Here is a 22,543-nt window from a genome sequence, read left to right as displayed (position 1 = left end):
TATTCTGGGAAATTCATCAATCTGTATCAAAGGATCATTCATATCGACTTTCTTCAAATGTTCATACACATTAATTTTATATTGGAGTAAAATGTAACATGGAAATAATGGCGAACCTTTGTGATTTATGTATGCACAGTACTTGAGAATTAATGAATATTCATGAAGTTATGATTTTTTGCTCGCCTTGAGCGGGGTGCTATGCTATTGATCAATATTGACTTTGTAATTTCTCCCTTCAGAGCTAGAGGCACATAAGCAACCACGTTAACAAATGTTGCTTTTCCACTTTTTGAACTTGTACAGAGGTCGAAGTCAGGTTCACTTGACACACCAACAAGACCTTGTGCGCATTAACAATCGTTGCCACCAATGACAACAATGAACATTGTACCATTTTGTCATGGATGACTTTCTCACTTATCGACGTCAGTTTCAAAAATATTACCAAAATAACCATTTAAACAAACACACTGTAATCCATCGTTACCACTGACACATTGGCCAAAATCTAAGCATAGCGAACTGTCATGCTAGTCTGTTTTAATTCAACTAAACCATCCTGTATAAAATACCCAAATATTGTCTGCCGTACATGTCAGTATTTTCAGGACGTTCAATTGTTTTGAATGGTCTAAATTTTGGCTTGTTCTCTACCTTTTGTATTGTAAGAGTATAAAAATAAACATATTCTGTTAAGAATTTTACCACTTTGCATTACCACAACAACTAAATCATAAAAAGTATAAAACTGAATCAAATCACCTTTCATGGATATTACATTGAATAAAATAATATTTGTCTTGAAAGTATATCTGTAAATCCCACATTTAAGGGCTAACTGAGCTGTTGTCGTGATTTTCGCATTCGGTGCAATTTTGACAACTTGCACCTTTCCACCCCGGATGACATAATTTGCGACCACTGAGCATATCGCAGTCATAGTGACCAGTCACGTTGGCATGAGGTACACAGAACACGCTGCATGAATTACCGTAGTAATTTTCATCGCAGTAAGCTCTCAGTTTCACAGTCATGCTGCAAACCAATCAGAGAGAAAAATTCATCGTGTTAGAGAAGCCATGATCTATCATAATGGTTCTCTCGGCATTGTCGGTAATGTGAATTCCATTCAAAGCATAGTCAAATTCGAAGGGACAATGGCAATATAAGGTAGTATGCGCCTTGAATGTGAAAGACGTAATATTTTGCTCAAGCTTTGCTCAAAGAATCTTTCAACATCTCCCTATTAAAATGAAGAATAAAACTCGGTGGTTAACGTGCAAAATATTCGTACAAGAGAAACAAATAACCCAAGATTTAAAATTCAAAATTGGTGCCATCGCTGTCTTAACTCCATGAAGAAAACTTAAATTTTCGAATTTCGAAAAACTACACCAGAAGATTAAAAATCAGCCTTCACAACTGGTAGATCAGAAAAGAATTGTAAAAGTGTGGGAGTCAGAAAATCTGCCACCGATATGCGTTTTACCTTAAAGCTCTCGAATAGGTCAAAGAAAACATGTCAATGGTGAGGCAGCTGAGAAACATTGCTCAGTAATAGTGTAATACTGTCGATGACCATATTTCACGGTGACAAAAAAGTTTCGCAACTCCACTTTGCTATAATTATCTGAAAACTCCTTATCCAAATGACAATTATCTTTGATGTCCATGTTGGCCGTTATGATCTCAAGCACTTTGAAAAATATGCACCTCCAATTTTTCAGTCTAAAAATGTATTTGCAGGAAGTTACCTTGAACGACGGTCTGAAATTCTATGACTGTGCCAGTTAGCACTTGCATTGCTGCTGGCTAGCTCCACTGTAATGTTGGAGTCGTAAACAGCAAGTATATCATCCGAGGTGACTTGATCAACAGCGTATGCAATGGCCAAGAAATGTATTGTGCCCTGTATGATGAAAAACAGTTCAGAATGTTAAAAACACCAAGACGTTGAAATATTCTATGATAATGACTTTTAGTCACAGTTGATATCCCGTTGGAATTATCAACCTCCCGCATTTTTAGTATACTCAGAAGATACATTGTTCTCGCCAATTGTATATGCTAAATAACTGTTAGTAAATCTGAGATTTATTAATCGTCAATGTTGCATTTGATGTTCTGTAATCATGCAGTAAACGATCGCAAAGTGCATTGAAAAAGCTTGCAAAATGAGACCTTCGTGTCACATTTACTAAGCCATGATCATTTTTAATGTGTCACCTTTTTCTTGCTTTGTCCTTTTGTTCCTTTGTTTCATCTCCGTCTCATTGCGATTATTTAAGCTTCAAATGTATGATAATGATATATCCTCAAAACAAACGGTTTTCTATATTGTTTGTTTATAGGATCACTTTGTCATTTTTTTTTCAAATACAGTTTATGATTTACATCGCATAAGGTAAGGTATATTGACCGAATGTCTATGTACCTCCACGTGACAAAAATCTGTGAGAAATAGTAAAATATATTGCTCTCACAAAACCATTCAGAATTTCATATTCAAACAACAAACGACAAATGACAGAAATTGTTCAGATGCCCACTTACCGGCCACGGACCCGTGGAAAATGCCAATGGTTGTTCTATATCATCTGGTATCACAACCGGGAAAATAATCGGTGATACACCTCTATAAATCAGGTTAAGGCGCCCATAAAGCAGACAGTTACGGAAGTTGCCGTTGAGGATATCGCCAATATTGCCAATACTAAAAAAAAAACATAGATTGCCTGGTTATTATTGAGTCCAATCAAATAACTGTAGTCGAATTTACTAATCAACTGGTTATACAAGGAAAACAGCATAAAACTAATGAAACTAATGAACAATGAACCGTTTTAGTTCAATAACACCAAATAAACGTTGATGTTTGTATTCGTCCCAATTGCACCTATGTCACAAACAATTGTCCGCATGTTCATTTTAGCCCGGTTCATTGGTTGATTGTAGGTAATGACTAGGGATGTCACAGTATTATGACATTACGTGTAGCTTTGCCATCGTCATAGGTTCAATACCCGACTACATATAACGCATTGTCCACATTACAATCACAAGAGTGTGTCTCATCTTTAATAATATGCTTCATATGCCGTTCCGAATTATAGAGAACGAGAGGAAATATACAAGGGTCCAGTACAAAATATACGTTGATTTATTCTTCTTCTTACAATGTCAAGGGCATTCCTTGTTCCAGGTCATGACTGTACAGGCTCTGCCTGCTCTAGGCATAACACGATGTCAATTATTCTAGGGTTGTTATTCTCAAAGTAACAGAAGTATCAAGGATTGTACTTGCATTGAAGTTTTGCAGTGTTTTCACAGGAAATTAAGTGTTGACCTCATTTCATTGGTAACTTACCTTGGTACTAGCTCTAGGCAAAAATCAAATCTTATGTCACATGTACTGACATTAGCAATATCACATATTGGGCCGTTCCAGTCTGTACCTTCCACATTTGTTGGAAAAAGCAGCCGTAGTTCAACTCTTATCGACGCAAATACGTTTGTTGTCATGGTAACCTCAAATCAAAGTAAATAGAAATGTTATTATTATCTGCTCTTCTCGAATTATCTGGTCTGAGTCATCGAAAATGAACCTAGCTTATGATGATGCCATATTATCCGAAGTATTTTTACTTTCTGTTTAGTTTATCCAAGGTAATGTCGAATGAATTGTTGTGCGTTTGATATGTGACATGGATCGCTGTAAAAGCGTAAACATGTCGATGAGACAAACTACAATGATAATTTTGAACATCCGGAATCTAAATTATGGATATTCTTTATATGACATCGCTTTCTCAAAGGAAGTTTTATATGCACACTTGTACCTGCTTTAAGGTTGTTGTCATCTATGTGCCAGACTATAACTGAAAACTTGTTGCATGGGTCTGTAATTTAACAATGCAGTTTTACACGGACGATTTGTTTTTACTGATTCGGGATTATCCAAATGACTGTTACCATACGTTTGAAGTCATTCTATTTTTGTCTTTTCCCTTTTTCTTCATTGACTACTCTTGATGGGATTTTGTCTTTTAGCAGGAAGTTCAGCCACAGTTACAATTACTTGAAAACAAGGCTCGTACAGAATTTCATTGTGACATTGGAATAGATATTCTCTAAGGCTTGAAGATCGATTTCTTGGCATTATAAATATGGTTTACACGACGTTTTGGACGTCAACTTCACATACGCAGTTAAACTATTACGTAAAACGTACGTTATTTTAAAGTTTAACCATTCACGTCTTTTCGAATATTTCTGTTCGGTTTTATAAAATGCGATGTCTTGTACAATTCCGAAATTACGACGGAATTTCTTTACAACTTGTCAACACGGCCTGTGTGTGTGCAATACTAAATATTTTCGTTGACAACTACGTTCTAGTTCGTTTGTTGACAATTATATCCCATGTTGTACATACTCTGCCTTGCCTGCAAGGCTTGTTAATTTGTATTTTACTATAATATGCGGAAGCAAATAAAACACATTTTGGGGACTGTGTTTATTTTATAATCTTTACGGCCCTGATACGGCTTTTGCAGCCCTTGGTCGTACGGCGTGCGGGCCCTCGCACGCTCGGGCCGAGGTCGTACGGCGGAAGGGCCCGAGCGTGCGAGGGCCCGCAAGCCGTACGACCAAGGGCTGCAAAAGCCGTATCAGGGCCGTAAAGGTTTTATCATATACCTTATGGAATAATGTATATGTAGTTTACATAATATTCAACATTGTTTAGGCGATAAAAATGCGTGCGATATCAAAAATTTTCGCCATTTGTGTCAAATTTGCATAAATGCGATGGCCGCTTCACGTCGCGGATTGACATACGTAATGACGTCATTTGTTTACCTGTAGAATTCTAGAACGCTGAAGGCAACGTGCGTACTAGTACGTGACCAACAGAGATCCAGGCTGAAATCGGTGTGCAAGAAGGACAAAGGTGTGATGTCAATTTATTGGACTTATTCTGAACGGGCACGCAATTAGTATTCTCAGGATTTCACCAGAATTTTGAAATATAAGCCGATATCACCGTCGCGGCTCCATTGTCGCCACGCGCAACTACTATCTGAGCGAGCAGAGCTTTTCCTAATCTCGCACTGGCTTTGTGTACGAATGGAACGTTTGCGGATAGCAACGCGCGTAGCAACCAGAATCGAGGTAGTTCAGAAATGCACGCGATAGCCCATATTTGGGGCCAGTGCGTGATACGTAAAAACATGCACTGAAGTGATTGCGCTTTCCCCATAGCTTTACACAGGCGCCTATCTGACAAAATGTGCTTATCTGACAAAACTCTTTTTAGCAATACCCTGGGGAGTCACTTTAGCCAGCGCACTTCATGCGCGCGGTACATGTCGCTTCGTATGATGTTGTGTACACGGAGTGTGCCAATTTAACGTTAATACAAAGTCTTCTATACGAAGGATTTTTGTTTCTGTAAACTGCTCTCAAATTGTTGACATGTAATTACTTCTTTTTTATTGTGGTTTTTCTTCCATCGGCCGGGCTCGGGCTCGGGCTCGCTTACGAGACCATTGAGATAACTCCGTATTGCAACATGAAGGTCCTTTTCTTATCATCCACTTGCATGTTTATTGAGTATAATTTATGTACTTAAATGGCAAAATTAAAGATCGAGGAAGGTGATAAAAAGAAAAACATAAGTACTCTGCTTGGAATTGTGGTGCTTTTGATACTCCCGCCACCGTGAGAGCGGACGACCTCATGTGACCTCGTGCTCTCTCCTCTACCACTTAAGACAGCCTCTATGTGTTGATCGATGTATACACAGTGATTGATTGAGGTGCTCGGCGATTTTACGCAATCAATGAAATTAACTGTATTTTTTAACTATAATATGGCTATTTTGTGATATTTGTGATTTTAGACTGCTCAAATTGAGATTTCGTTTGTGTGTTTTAACAGACGAAGTATTGTGTGAGGGATTACTTTCCACAAATGAGTAAGGCTACAAGCAGTAATTAGTTATTTTGGTCAGATAAGCACGTTTTGTCAGATAAGCGCCGTACACACGTGAATGTAGTTATATTATAATCTGGTGCCGAAACCCTGATATTTGGTCGAACCCAAAAATTTCGGCCCCACAATGGTTCTTGGTGGTTTCTGTATCTTCAAAGCCTACTGAATCAGGATCTGCATGATGCCACCCTGGCACCCTTGGGCATTTTAATATATTCAAGATGGCCGCCAAGATGGCCGCCAAAATATGTAAATGGTAATATCTCAGCTCTATGAAATGTTATCAAAATGATTTTGGTGTCATTTGCCAGGTAAACAGGGCCAAGGAATTCATTTCTTTTATTGCCCAACATGTGCAACCCTTAATTTGCATAAAAATCCAAGATGGCTGCCAAAATGACCCCCAAAACATGTAAAATGCCATATCTCAGCTCTATGGAAAGCTGTTGGAGTCATTGTGGTCTCCTTTGCCAGGTAAATGGGGCTAAGGAACTCATATCTTTCATTGCCTGACATGTACTACCCTTAATTTGCATAAATATCCAAGATGGCTGCCAAAACGACCTCCAAAAACAGGTATAAGTATCATATCGCAGTTCAATGAGAAGCTGTTGGAGTCATTTTGGTCTCCTTTGCCAGGTATATATTGGGTCAAGCAATTAATATTTTTCATTGGCTGACTGTACAACCCTTAATTTGCATAAAACTTTGCATAAAATCCAAATACCTGTTTCAGTGTGTATGGATCATATCTCAAACACTATGCCACTGATTTTGGTGTCTTTCAGCATGTTTTACGGGTGAAAATTGGCATCGTTTGTTATATTTGCTATAAAATCAAGCATGAAAATCTGAAATGGATTCTTACAATCCAAGATTGCTGCTAAGTTGGTTTCCACAATAAACATCAAGGTATATCTCAGCTGAGATTGCATACTAGAGACTAATACATTGAGGGTTTAAGGCTGAAGAATAAGTTTCTTTCGTTATATTAAATGTGAAATATTTCATTTAAAGCCAAAATGACAACCCAATATCAACTATGGCCTCACAAATGGATGCCACAAAAACATTGAGTCGTATCTTAGCCAACCAAGCATTCTTGAGACCTATTTTGCTGTGTTTGGTAATGTTTTATTGGTCGCAGGGTTTTCATTGCTTGTTTTCTGAACTGGAAAAAATCAATCTTACTTCTAATGGAGGGATTTTAACCCGCATTGCTGCTATAATGGTTTCCTAAAACATTACACCATATCTTGATTTATACAGCATCTTTGACACAAGGTTTATGTTTTTTGGTCTGTTTGAGAGGTCATGGAATTCAAATTTCCATTCACATGATTTGTCGAACCAACCATTTAAATTAAATTATAATGAACTGTATCTTTCCATACAACATGAATGGTCATTTTATCATTTGCCAATCAACCACAATAAATGACCTTCAGTTATTCGAGGCAAATTTGCTGAGAATGCATTTGCACTTGCATAAAAGTGACTTGTTTGGTCATCTTTGAGCCAACCTGAGTCATCTGTCTTGTTTATCTTTGCACCAACTTAGTCACTCAGATCATTTTCAGGAGGATCTTTAATATTGTTGCCCTTTAAATATATGACCACAAGTGGGTGTAGCAGAGGCCTTCTATGAATACCTTTATCATTGCAGGCATGGTTTTCTGATTTGGCAATGAAGATACTTGCCACTTTTGACAAGAAGGTTTCATGTCATCCGTCAGACGTTGTATCTTAAGCTTTACAGCCGTCATGCTAAAAACAAGTCTCTAGTTTCTGCTATAGTGTCATTCATAGGCAGCAGGAATACCAACTTCTTGCGTTTCAAACAATTCAGAGCACTTTGAGCAGTTTAATTGCATTACACACCAATGTTAGATTTAGTGAGTGTGAGTTGCATTTTTTTACAATCAAGTATTCTTAAGAGCTATTTCGATGAGTATGGTCATGTTTTCTTAATTACAGAATTGGAATCTCTAGTGATCTCACCTGAAAATACTTTCAAGAACATTACAAAAAGAGGAAGTTTATCTGATAATGCTAATAATGGTGTCAAAAATATTATATCGTGTCTCTATTTACAGAGTAGCTTGCGACACCAAAATTTGTGTCTATGGATACATTTGAACGGTCAATTGCATATAAACTGTATAATCACATATATATCAAAAGTGAAGTCAAAACATCATCGATGCCCTAAAAAGAGTTGCAAAACAGGCATTTAGCCTTAAATGATCATCTTTGAGATTGATTCTAATCTTTGGCCGTATTTTAGGTATCAAGGAACACACTTTTCCCATTACATGAACTGTTTACGTACCATTTATCATTTGGTGGCACGTTTTATAATACTTATCTGTAACAATGTACCAAAAATACTCATTTACAAGTTTTCGACCAGAACTGTAAGTTTCGGTCAGATTCTTGCACAACATCATCTTTATTGCTTTTGTTATTAGCAGAGTCATTTATATTGGTGACTGCTTGTTATATTATACTAGCAGAAAATACAAATGTCACAGCCAGTTGAATTAAAGACCGCCTGTAACTTCCTGTGGAAAATGGAGGGTCACCTGTACAGCCATTAGGAATGAATTTATGCACTTCTGAAAGAGCTGGTCAGCCTTGACTAAAACTTAAAGTGCAAAGTGATTTGACTGATTCATCTTTCAGCCGACCAAAGTCACAGAAATCCGTTTGAGACCTTGGATCTTTGTTCACTATACCGTTAGTTATCGATATATATAAAGTTAAGTGAAGAAAAGTAAGCCTTTATTGAAGTCGTATCCCAATTGGGATCTTGATCATAAAGTACAATAAAGGTTTTGCAAAATCAACAACAGAAGAGTATTAAAAAAGAGATGTATATGGGTAAAACTATATATCGGATATTACATGTTCATTAATAATTTATTTTTGTCATTTTTTTTGTCGAAGTTATATATGTGTGTGCAAGTTGTTATGCTCGTTATTTTTAGGAGCAGTTTTAGTGTGTTGTGGCTCCAATGGCGAGCATGTAGGCCTCTGTACCATAACAAGACACAGCATGGGCACCTAGCAGTTGTGGCTCTTTGTCTGCATACATTTTTGGTTGTTGGTATGTTTCTTATCAAAGTCAATAAAGCTTGTACAGGTCACCAAAACAGTACACGTTAGTCTACATTTCATCTATCGGAGAAGTGATGTTATAGGAAACTAATCAGCACTGTTATGTACTTTTGGTTTCATTCGAGACACAAGGAAAAATGCATATGCTCATCAGTATAGACCTTTTGATGTCAGGTAGTGATTTGAACTATTGATGAAGATTGCTTTCGGAGGAGCAAGGTGTATATATGTTTAATTATAAAAACAACAACAATTCTATTAAATTTGGGTAATTGTACTGCAATTAAACTGTTCAAAGTGGTATGGATGAGTATCAAGCGAAAAACATTGGTATTCTTGATGCCCCTACGGATGACCGTATCACAGTAACTGTAAATTGTTAGCAGCATTGATGGTTGCAAAGCTAAGGGTACACCTTCAGGGGGATAGCATGAAATTAAAAGTAGCAAAAGACAATAATCTTTATTGTTAAAAAAGAATAATATAATTCATGTGAACAGATGGTTTGGCAATTTATATGAGTGGAAATGTGAATCCATGGCCTCTCAAACGGACCAAAGCACATACAACATTGTGTCGAAGATGCGTATAAATTAAGATATGGTGTAATGTTTTAGGAAACCATTATAGCGGCAATGCGGATACAAATCCCTCCATTAGAAGTAAGATTTTTCCGGCTCAAGAAACAAGCAATGAAAACCCTGCGACCAATAAAACCATACCAAACACAACAAAATAGGTCTCAAGAATGCTTGGTGTGCTAAGATACGACTCAATGTTTTGTGGCAACCATTTGTGAGGCCATAGTTGATATTGGGTGGTCATTTTGGCTTTAAATGAAATATTTCACATTTAATTTAACGAAAGAAACTTATCCTTCAGCCTAAACCTCAATGTTTTAGTCTCTAGTATGCAATCTCAGCTGAGATATACCTTGATGTTTATTGTGGAAACCACCTTAGCAGCAATCTTGGATTGTAAGAATCCATTTCAGATTTTCATGCTTGATTTTATAGCAAATATAACAAACGATGCCAATTTTTTGACCCGTAAACCATGCTGAAAGACACCAAATTCAGTGGCATAGTGTATTGACATATGATCCTTACACACTGAAACAGGTATTGGATTTTTATGCAAAGTTTTATGCAAATTAAGGGTTGTACATGTCAGCCAATGAAAAATATTAATTGCTTGACCAATATATACCTGGCAAAGGAGACCAAAATGACTCCAACAGCTTCTCATTGAGCTGAGATATGATACTTATTACCTGTTTTTGGAGGTCGTTTTGGCAGCCATCTTGGATATTTATGCAAATTAAGGGTAGTACATGTCAGGCAATGAAAGATATGAGTTCCTTAGCCCCATTTACCTGGCAAAGGAGACCACAATGACGCCAACAGCTTTTCGTTGAGCTGAGATATGGCATTTTACATGTTTTGGGGTATTTTGGCAGCCATCTTGGATTTTTATGCAAATTAAGGGTTGTACATGTTGGGCAATGAAAGAAATGAATTCCTTGGTCCTGTTTACCTGGAAAATGACACCAAAATCATTTTGATAACATTTCATAGAGCTGAGATATTACCATTTACATGTTTTGGCGGCCATCTTGGCGGCCATCTTGAATATATTAAAATGCCCAAGGGTGCCAGGGTTGCATCATGCAGATCCTGATTCAGTAGGCTTTGAAGATACAGAAACCACCAAGAACCATTGTGGGCCGAAATTTTTGGGTTTTGTGCTTCGGCACCAGACTATTATAAATACAAACAAATAGGCAGGCAGGCAGACAGTAGAGGATATATGGTACAAGACAATTAATTACAGTTGTGGTAGATTAAACATCATTGTATGACTGTTGAAAATTGGAAATAAATATTTCAGTACGTACGGGAGAGCTGTAGCTGTGAATATCGCATAGCAAAAGGCAGGTAAACATGAGTGAATATGCCATGCAAAATGACTTGATTACTGTAAATAGCATCAACACAACACTAGGAAAAAGCTTCAATATGGCTGGGGCACAACGCTGAAATTGTTGATTGTTTGTAAACAAGAAAGTCGCTTACGCACAGTTCCGAATTTCAGTTCGCAGATTCACAAAATTATGAAAACTCGGCAATTCTTTGTACCTGGTATGTCGTTATATGCGATGTAGCATCACCTTAAGTGGTTGTAAATGTAAATTACGTAAGATAGTGACGATGATTTGCGATGTGCGAGAAAAGAAATCCATTTTGCATGGTAAACGAACTTATTTCTACTGGCGTGTTCGTCTTTAATTACGCAACAAGTACTACGATCCCAAAGTACCTCCGATGTTTGATGAGTTTGAAAGTATGCTCTCAATGTGAATTTTGTTTTGAAAGTTGGTTTACAAAACAGCTTTTCTAGGCGGACTCAACGTATCAAAATGAACGTGTTTGTCTGCCGGGATTGGTGAGAGGCTTAGCTAAGAAGAGTACTTCAACGTAGCATAGTCTATTTGCTTTAGCTTTACGGAAAAATCGACAATTTTGACCCAAATTGCAAATTAATGCATTTTACCACTTTGCACTATTAACAACAAAGTCATAAAACGTATAAAACTTAATCGACTTTCCTTTCATGGATATTACGTTGAATAAAATGACATTTGTCTGGAAAGTATACTTGTAAATCAAACATTATATTATATCATGCTACAATGCGCCATTCTGATTGGACGAGAGCTGATTCCACCGTTGCTAAAATACTCTTTCAGCAATGGTAAAACGGGCCCCTAAACCAGCATTTTCGAAAATTGCAGAGTCAGTGCATGTGAACGTACCGATCTAAACTTAATGCGAAACAGTCCGCTTTGTTTCAATGACTGAAATCCGAATTTCGAGACACAGATAAAAGTATGGGTCTGTAACTCACCTCTTGGTGAAATAAAGTTGGCGTCAATCATGAAAGACACCTCTCTGATGCAGCACATTTGGATTTGATGTACACAAATCATTGCATTTGGGCAATGGTGCACTGTGCACTTTTGCTTGATTCAGCGGGAGTCGAGACGCTACACACAGCTCTTTAAAATGAGGCAAGTATTCGTTCAAACACAAATAAATTGACATTTTCTCACAGGAACAGTATGTCAGTAATTTTTTGTCAACGTGTACTAAGACTGAACGTTGCGATGGTCGACGCATGGGTAAAAAATGAGACAAATCTATTTTTAGTATGCCAAAACAGCCAGGACTATCGTTCTTATGTAAATTTATGAAAAATATTGTCACTTTTCTTGTGATTGAAACTCTTGACCCATTTTCTGTGTCTGCAGCAGTTCGCAAATTAGTGTTCGCGTTGCATGTGAATAAAATACAATGTTGATGAACATAATGTGCATATGGTATCGTAGGATATTGTATGCGTGTATTGTCAACGTAATCCAAACTCATAAAATGCTCGGTCTCGGGCACTGAAATTCCGACGTTCGATCTCGCAGACATACGTTTTCTGCATTTGGGGCTTACAGTAACGAAAATACCCAAGCAAGACAATAAAGACACACAAGTTGATAGCAATAACCCCCGCAGCAGTCGGTTATAGACTCGATTTTGGTACAATTCTCTTCATATAGCACGAGCTTATCGGCTTGTGCTATATGTCGCGCATTGTACCATAATCTCGTGTATACCCTCCTGCGGCGGGGGTTATTGCTTAATAGAGAGGTTCGGCTACACGTTTTACGCGAACGTGAACGCGTAACGTCACGAATTTCTGCGATGATGTCATCGACTTGTGCGTACGTTCTTCACGTACACGGAGCCGGCGTCGCGTATTTACGTGGAGACAGCTGTTTTCACGTAATTTGTAAACGTGTAAATTTATTCTCATCTTTAGGTATCAAAACATGGTAAAAACTGTGAATCATTCATGCAGTTGTTAGTTGGATATATGATAGTGACATCCTCAAAGATATTCATGTATTTTCGTTATTTTTATGTGCAATTTCTTCGTCGATTTGCGGCATACGGGCAAACCATTGAGCTATACGCGGACCCAAGCCGGGCCGAATCATTTCTTGCGCGTGCCAAAAGAAAGGTTGGCGTAATGCGTAGCCAAACGGACTTTTGCACGCGAGCGTGTACGCCAACGCCAACGTGGATTCTACGCGTTCACGTTCACGTAAAACGTGTAGCCGAACCTCTCTAATGCTTAATGTTACGGACTTACGTATACGGAGCTCCTGTCGCATTCAGTACAATTTTGACAATTTTCACCCGCCCACCCTTGATGACATAATTTGAGACCACTGAGCATATCGCAGTCATAGTGACCAGTCACATTGGCATGAGGTACACAGAACACGCTACATGTATAACCATAGTAATTTTCATCGCAGTAAACTCTCAGTTTCACGGTCATGCTGCAAACCAACCAGAGAGAAGAATTCATCTTGTTAGAGAAGCCATAATCTATAATAATGTTTCTCTCAGCATTGTCGGTATTGTGAATTCCATGAAGGCATCGTCAAATTTGAAGGGACAATGGCAATATAAGGTAGTATGCGACAAGAATGTGAAAGACATAAAGCTTTGCTCAAGCTTTTCTCAAAGAATCTTTCAACAATTCCCTTTCAAAATCAAGAATAAAACTCGATGGTTACCGTGCAAATTTTGGTACAAGAGAAACAAATAACCCAAGATTTCCCAAAATTTAAAATATACCTGTGTCAACTCCATTGAGAAAAATAAAATGTTAGAATTTCGAAAAACAACACAGGATCTTAAAAATCAGCTCCCACAAGTGGTAGATCAGAAAAGAATTGTAAAAATATGAGAGTCAGAATATGTGTGACCGATGCGCGTTTTACCTTGAAGCTTTCCAATAGGGGAAAGAGAATGTGCCAATGGTAAGGCAACTGACGGTCATTGTTCAGTCATAATGTAATGCTGTCGATGAACATATTTCACAGTGACAACTAGCTTTAGCAACTCCAATGTGCTAGTTTGTAGCATTCAGATATTTATCTGATCTTCTCCTTATCCAAATGACAACTATCTTTGATGTCCATGTAAAGCATTATAATCTCAACCACTTTGAGAATATGCGCCTCCAATTTTTCATAATCAGAAGTGTCAATATGTATTTACATAAAGTTACCTTGAATAATTCCCTGAAATTGTATAACTGTGCCAGTTAGCACTTGATTTGTTGTTGGCTAGCTCCGCCGTAATGTTGGAGCTGTAAATGCCAACTACATCGTCCGAGGTAGGAAATATACCCGAGTCATCATCGTAAGCAATCGCCTCGAACCGTATTATGCCCTGTATGACGAAAAAATTTAGAATGTTAAAAAGCACAACAAGATCGAAATATTTTTATAATAATGACCTTTAGTCACAGTTGATATCCAGTTTGTATTATCAACTCTCTGCATTTTAAGCATACCGAAAGGATAAATTGATTTCGTCAATTCTATATCCGAAATAACTGTTAGTTAATCTTAGGCGTATTTGATGTTCTGTACACGTGGAGTAAACGACCTCTAAGTGCATTGAGAAAGCTTGCAAAATGTGTCACCTTCCTGTCACATCCAATGAGCGATGGCAATTGTTAGTGTGTCTTGCTTTTTTGTTTTGCCTTTCGTTTCTTTGTTTCATCTCCGTGTGATCGTTGCGATTATTTTAGCTGCAAATGTAATTCGTTCAATAAAAGGTTATATTTATGATTTATCCTCAAAACAATGTTTGTTTTTTTTTCTGTATTGTTGGTGTATAATATCACTTTTGTCAATTATTATATATTTCATGATTCACGTTGTATAATGTAAGGTATATTTACCGAATGTCTCTGTACCTGAGCAATACTGTACGTGACACAGAATCTATGATAGGTAGTAAAATAAATTTTTCTAAGGAAACAATCCAGATTTTCATATTTGAACAATAAACTACAAATGATTCAAATTGTTCAAATGCCATTCTTACCGGCCAAGGATCCATGGAAAATGCCAATGGTTGCTCTATACCATCTGGTATCACATCCGGGAAAAGAAACGAATTTACACTCGTATAAATCGTGTTACTGCGTCGATAGAGCAGACAGTTTTTGAAGTCGTCACCGAGGAAACGGCTGTAATTATTAAAGAAACATAGATTGCCTGGTTATTATTTAGTCAAATGAAATAACTGTAGTCGAATTCAGTCATCAACTAGTTATATCAAGAAAACAGCAAGAAACTTATGTACAAGAAACCGTTTTAGTTCAAAAACATCAAATAAATGTTGATGTTTGTGTTAGTCCTGATTGAAGCTTTTTAACAAACAACTCCCGACATAGTTCATTGGTTGATGGTAGGTAATGATTAGGCATGTCAGAGGGAAATGACATTTCAAGTAGTTTTGACATCGTCATAGGTGCAATATCTTACTACATATAACACCTGGGCCACATTCGGATGACAAGAGTATTTTTAATCTCTAATAATATGCTATATGCCGTTCCTAATTGTAGCGAACGAGAGGAAATATAGCAAGGGATCCAGTAGAAAATATGTTGATTTGTCTTATGTACCCCTTATCAAGGTCATCCCTTGTTCAAGGTCAAGATTGTACAGCCTCTACCTGTTCTCGGCATAACACGATGTCAATTATTCGAAGGTTTCATGACGTCAAATTGTTGGTGTTATATGTTATACTATCAGCCATACAAAATATGAGATTTCTTTAATATCGCTATTGTCAGGGTTAGAGCATATCCGGGCTTTACAGCTGTCTTTGATATGTCTTTTGATTATCGGGTCGCTAGAGGGCGTTCGTGGAGTGAGCATCTCAGTCGCATCGGCTCCAGAAGAAATTCGAGATTTTTCGCACTAGGGAGAGAAACAACAACTTTTTGGAGCACTACCAGTTCTTTAAAGTGTTTCTGAAGCCATTTAAAACACCCATTTCAACATGGGTGTCTCAACTGAGCAGTGGCGGACAAGAATTGGTGTCTTTGACCACCGACCATGTGCGATAGGTAACCGCCATGACGTCAAAATCAGTGGTAATGGTATGTGTGCCGCCTTGCGCTTTGTCCTGCTGAGCATGCTACTGCGGTCGGGTGACATCGAGAGCAACCCTGGTCCCAATCCTGGCAGTCAACAACCAAGTGAAAAGCGGGCAACAAGACAAACAACATTACTTGGGGCATATTCGACATCGGCGAAGGACAGTGGAAACTTTGAACTTTCCGATATCATGCGGGAATTACGCAACGTAAAAGCAGACCTTGGCAGAAAATGGACAGAATGTCATCCGAACTGAATACAAAAATCGACAACTTAGTGCAAGATATTCAGAGTGTGCAACAAGAACTTGGAGAGGCACGTAGAGAAACTGCTCGTCTCGCTGAAGAAAATAAAGCCCTAAACGACCAAGTTTATGACTTGACAAATGAATTAGACGCCATGAGAGGCCAGATGAAGAGGGACAATCTAATCTTCAAAGGCATAACTCAAGATGAAAACGAATCATGGGATCAGTCAGAAGCTAAGGTAAAATCATTTATTACCGATAAGCTTGGGATCGATGGAAGCGATATTGAGTTTGACAGGGTTCATCGTCTCACAAATGCCCGATCAAGACCACAGCCAATCATCGCTAAATTTTCCCGCCACCAGCAACGCAAACAGGTGTTTGAGGCGGCCCAAGAATCTGAAGGGCACACAATACAGAATATCGGAGGATTTTACGCGAAGAGTACGTGACGTGAGGAGAAAGCTCGGACAGTATCTTGTATCGGCTAGAGCTGAAGGAAAGAGAGCGTTTCTGACATTTGACAAATTGAAGATCGATGGAAGAACATTCGTCTATGACAGTATACAAGATGATATTCGCCCATTGTCGAGAGCAGAGTCGTCGACGAACAGCTAGGAAGACGGCCAAGGCCAAGGTAATTACACACACCGAAGAGAATCATCACCACATCCACATCCGACGTCTATACAGAATTCCTCGTATAGAACTTCAACCAAAAATCAAATTCAGTTCATTTGTTGGAATATTCACGGTCTCATCTCCAAAATGTGCGATTTAGATTTCATTTCTTATTTGCAACAATTTGACGTTATCTTCTTGCTAGAAACCTGGATAAAACATGATTCACGTTGTACAATTGATGGGTTTAGTTCATTTAAGAAGGCTGGTTGCAAGAAATCAAAATATGGAAGACATCCAGGTGGTATTAATGTATTTTTTAAAGACGCTCTTTCTATGGTTGTAAAAGAAATGTCGAGTGTCTCTGACAATATTGTCTGGATATCACTTTATTGTAATCATGTCGAGAAGTCACCTTTAATTGTATTTGCAAATGTTTACATTCCTCCTGATGAATACGACAAAAGCATAGTGATAACACACTTGAAATTTTAGAGTTTGAGTTAGCTAAGTATTCTAGCAAGTTTCCAAATTCACGTTTTTACATATGTGGAGATTTCAATGCTCGTACAGCTGACAAGACAGATTGTGTAAATGAGGATGTAACAAATTTTGTGCTTCCAATTGACTTTGTATCATCCCTCTCCAATATTGATGTTCACAAACGGGTTTCAAGCGATAAGACTGTAAATACATCTGGCCAGAAGTTTCTTGATTTTTGCAAAGCTACGGAATTAAGTATTGTCAATGGTAGGCTTTTCAGAGAAATAGGAAGTGGTGATTTTACGTACGTTAGCCACTCTGGATGTAGTGTCATAGACTACCTTATCACCAATGTATGTAATTTCTCAGATATTGACAAGTTTTACATTGACAAGAGAGTGGAGTCTGACCATCAACCCCTTGTATTTGATATCAATGTACCTCGAGAATGTCATTTCAAGGCATCAGTAAATACCATCGATGGTAATCTTAGTACTGGAATTTTAACTCCTTCTTATGATAGATTTTTCTGGGAGAGTAGTAAGCAAGAATCTTTTTTACAATATTGGAATTCAACTCAAATAAGGGACCAGATTTGTGAATTCAATGCGCTTGTTGATGATTCATCAATTGAACAAGCTGCTGAATGTCTTTTAAATATGATCAAGTCTGCTGCAAGTGAAATGAAGCGTACTTACAATTGTAACCAAAGGTCAACAAATAATGAATGTCAAGGTAATACCTGGTATGATAGCGACTGTAAGAGAATGAAGCGTTCACTCAATTCAAAGTTGAATGGTTTTAGGAATAATAGGTCAACAAACAATTTAGAACTATTAAAAAGTGTAAACAGGAGTATAGAGAGCTGATTAACGATAAAAAGAAAGCTCATAAAAGTAAAAATCTCGAAAAGTTACAAACAACAGCCAAGAATGTGAACTCAAGAGAATTTTGGTCTCTTGTTAAAGGAAAATCAGCTCCAGTGTCCCAGAATATACAAAATGATGATTGGTTTGGGTACTTCTCAACATTGTTAAATACTCCAGGTTTTGAAAACGAGGATTTTGTTCCATTTCACGAAGAAATCAGGGATTTTGTTGAAACTGTTGAAAATGAGGACAATTTTTTAAATATGGATGTAGATGACTTGAATTTGCCAATTGTAATTGATGAAGTAGACCATTGTATCAAGAAACTTAAGTGTGGTAAAGCCCCAGGTCTGGATGGTGTTTCACCAGATGTTTTCAAGGCTTGTACACCTATTGCTAGACAAATGATGTGTAAACTTTTTAATGCTGTTTTAGACTCTGGTCACTTTCCGGCTGCCTGGGCGCAAGGTATTATAACTCCAATTTATAAAAAAGGTGACAATAATTGTGCTGGCAACTACAGAGGGGTAACTCTGCTTCCTATTATGGGAAAAATTTCTGTAGTATCCTTGATAACAGACTTCGCATATGGCTCGAGAAAATGTATCCAATTGTTGATGAGCAGGCTGGCTTTAGGAAAACATACTGTACTCAGACAACTTATTTATTTTATCCACCATTATTTCAAAGTACTTGGCTCACAAGAGAAGTAGACTATATATAGCATTCATCGACTTGAACAACTTTGAAAAAGCATTTGACAGAATTGATCATTACTGTATGTTTTATAAGCTTTTTCAGTGTGGGATTTCTTGTAAAGTTTATAGAGTTATTCTGTCAATGTATAGCAATGTAAAATCATGTGTCAGAACCCCGTCAGGTTTTACAGATTTCTTTGATTGCAGTTTTGGTGTACAACAGGGATCAGTATTGTCACCCCTTTTATTCACACTTTTTGTAAATGATATTGGAATTACTCTTGCTGATACGCACCAGTATTCTGGTGTCGAAATTGGTATTTTAAGAATTTTGTATTTGCTCTTTGCAGACGACCTTACTATGATCAGCAGTTCAAAGATAGGATTGCAGCGCTTGTTTGATCAATTGTATCTTTATTGCTCAAAGTGGAAACTTACTGTTAATACCAGTAAAACCAAAGTTATAGTTTTTAGGAGGGGTGGTGGTCTTCGAAAGTATGAAAACTGGTCGTATAACAACCAGCCTGTTGCTGTAACTTCTTTTTATAGCTATCTTGGCATTGTCCTATCCTGGACCGGTCGTTGGTTTCAAGCACAAAAAGCTTTGAGTGAACAAGCTAACAGAGCCCTGCATGGTCTGATCAGTTGTCTTTTTAAGTTTGGTCCACTGCCTGTTACTATTGCCTTGAAAATATTTGACTGCAAAATACTCCCCATCTTACTTTATGGTGCTGAAATCTGGGGCTTCCACCATGTTCCAGATATTGAAAAAACTCACAATAAGATGCTGCGCTATGTACTTCAACTATACAGCAATACATCCATTACTGCTATGAGAGGGGAGTTGGGTAGACCAACAATGACAGTAAATATTTATTGTAAAATTATTAGATACTGGTTAAGAATTTTGAAAATGGATAGAAATAGAATTGTATACCGATGCTACGAATTTCAAAAAAGCAAGATTGATGTTACTAGGTATGACTTATGGGCCAGGGGAGTGAGAGGCTTGCTGCAGAGTTATGGTTTTGGTGAAGTCTGGGATCATCAAGGGGTTGGTAATGAAACCTTGTTTTTACGGCTTTTTAAACAAAGGTGTAGTGATATCGATGCACAATGCTGGCTGAATGATATCAACAATAGTAGCAAACTTTATCTTTATTCTACCTTCAAAAAAGAGCTGGTATTAGAGCCATACTTGACCTGTATAGATAACCCTGTTTTCAGACATGCTCTTTGTAATTTTAGAACATCATCACACACTCTGAGGATCGAGACAGGTCGTTGGAATAATATTCCAAGACAAGATAGACTATGTGAGTTGTGTAATTTGCAGGCAGTAGAAGATGAGTACCATTTCTTCTCGTATGTCCGACGTATAATGACTTGAGAGCTAAGTACATGTCTTCCTATTATTTTAACCCTCCTGTAATGTACAAATTTAAGATTCTTCTTTCATCACAAAATACTGCCACATTGAGGAAACTGAGTAAATATACTTTTCTAGCAACAAAACGTAGGAAAGAACTTACCATCGATGCGTAAGTTAAGCATACAGTTGTATTCTCTGATGCTTATTTATTTGTAAATAAGTTATTCTTTTTTCTCTCTCTGTTTTTGTGGATGCAATTATTGCATTGACTAGCGATTTGTAAGCAACTTTACTGCTACTATTTGTACATATTGGCCGGAGGCCACAAGTACTGAATAAACTGAAACTGAACTTTGATATGTTATGTGTTGTCTAACTGGAGATTTCATGGTTCTGCAGAATAGTTCGGTGGTCGTTTCCTTATTGCACGACATAGGACAGAATATTGTCCTTCCGATGGAATGCAATCTTTGTTTTGTTTTGTTTCACCGTTCAAGTAAAAGAGTTTAATGCCTACTTAATCCTTCCCCCTAAATTGTTCATGCCTTCCTCTTTCAATATATACCTGCCATCCTGTCGTTAATTCTTCTTGTTCCAACATTTTATATCTAATTCAGGCCTTCGGTCATCTGGAATGATGTTTTAAATTGTTTACAACATCTTTCCAACATACATTGTTTGACCACTATCATATCCAGAAGTGTTGGAATTTTCATGCAGATCTGCCGTCAGCTCTTAAAGAGACGGTTATCCACAAAGTAACAGAAGTATCTAGAATCGTACTTGCAATGAAGTTTTGTAGTGTTTGCACAGGAAAACGACTGTTGACGTCGTTTCCCTTTTTAACTTACCGTTCCACTAGTTTGAGGCAAACTTCAATTTTGATGTCACAGTCACTGTTTTTATAAAATTCACATGGATGGCCCTCCCAGTCTCTACCTTCCACATTTCTGTAAGAATGAAGCCGTAGTTCAACTCTTGTCGACGCAAATACTTTTGTTGCCACGATAATCTGAAAACAAAGTAAAAAGAAATGTTATTATTATCTGGTTTTCTTTAACTATCTGGTCTGAGTCATCGAACATGAACCTAGCTAATGATGATGCAATATTTTAATACGTCGGAGAAGTACTTTTTATTTTCTGTTTATTTTTTACAAAGTTATACCAAATAGTTTTTTGTGTGCGCGAGATATGACATGTGTCGCTGTGACAGCGAAAACGTTTCAATCAGACAAACTACAACATCGATACGTCATCGAAAGTTGACCAAAGAATGTTCCGAAAAATATATTTATTATCATAGTTTTTAAGAGTCTGAATGTAAATTATGGATATTCTTTTTAATGACATCGCAATCACAAATCGCACTTGTATCTGTCCTAAGATTGTTGCTATATATTTTCGTGCATGACAATAACTTTGATATCGTTGCTTGGGTCTGTTATTAAACGATGCAGTTGTACACTTTTACATTGTTTTTGCTGATTTAGTTGGAATTATCCCAATGATTGTTGATTAAGTTTGTTTGTATGCGGTTTTGAAAGAATGGCTGGCTAATGTACTAATTAATCAATCAGGTTCACAGTAATTTCAACAATTACCAGATCTTTAAAGCCATTCTGCCTTTGTCGTTTTCCCTTTTTGTGCACTGACTACTTTTGAAGGGATTATGTTTTTTTCGCAGGAAGTTCAAAACCAGTTACAATTACTTGAAAACACAGCTTGTACAGAAACACATGGTAATATTTTGTCCGTTTGTTGACAATGATACACCATGTAATACATACTCTGCCTTGCCTGCAAGGCTTGTTACTTTGTATTTTACCATGACATACGGAAGCAAATAAAACACAGTTTTGGGACTGTGTTTACTTTATGTAACAGATTGAACATTATAGAGGAAAGCTGCACTTCGGTACAAGATTATTACGCATTCAACCATGCAGGCAGACATATCGATACATAACATACATACAGACAGACAGACAGACAGGCAGACCGTTGAGATTATGTGGCACAAGAACACTAATTCACTTCAGGGTTTGTTACCTGTTCGGTTGAAAAATAGTCCGGACCATTAAATTTGATACTTGCAAGGATACTTGTT

The 22,543-nt window shown here is 37.5% G+C and overlaps 1 long non-coding RNA gene across 1 annotated transcript; it reads right to left on the bottom strand.

The window, feature by feature from the left end:
• Positions 1–14,222: 14,222 nt before the first annotated feature.
• LOC139128034 (uncharacterized) lies at positions 14,223–21,495 on the bottom strand. Its single transcript, XR_011551167.1, has 3 exons — positions 21,286–21,495; positions 15,081–15,225; positions 14,223–14,417 (listed from the first exon to the last, which is right to left on the bottom strand). It is a non-coding gene; the product is annotated as an uncharacterized lncRNA (long non-coding RNA).
• Between the last annotated feature and the right edge of the window lie 1,048 nt (positions 21,496–22,543).

This window comes from Ptychodera flava, unplaced genomic scaffold (assembly GCF_041260155.1).
Source record: "Ptychodera flava strain L36383 unplaced genomic scaffold, AS_Pfla_20210202 Scaffold_41__1_contigs__length_1339820_pilon, whole genome shotgun sequence".
Taxonomy (NCBI): Eukaryota; Metazoa; Hemichordata; class Enteropneusta; family Ptychoderidae; genus Ptychodera; species Ptychodera flava.
The sequence above is the reverse complement of the archived record's forward strand: the minus strand, read 5'-3'. Positions and strand labels throughout refer to the sequence as shown.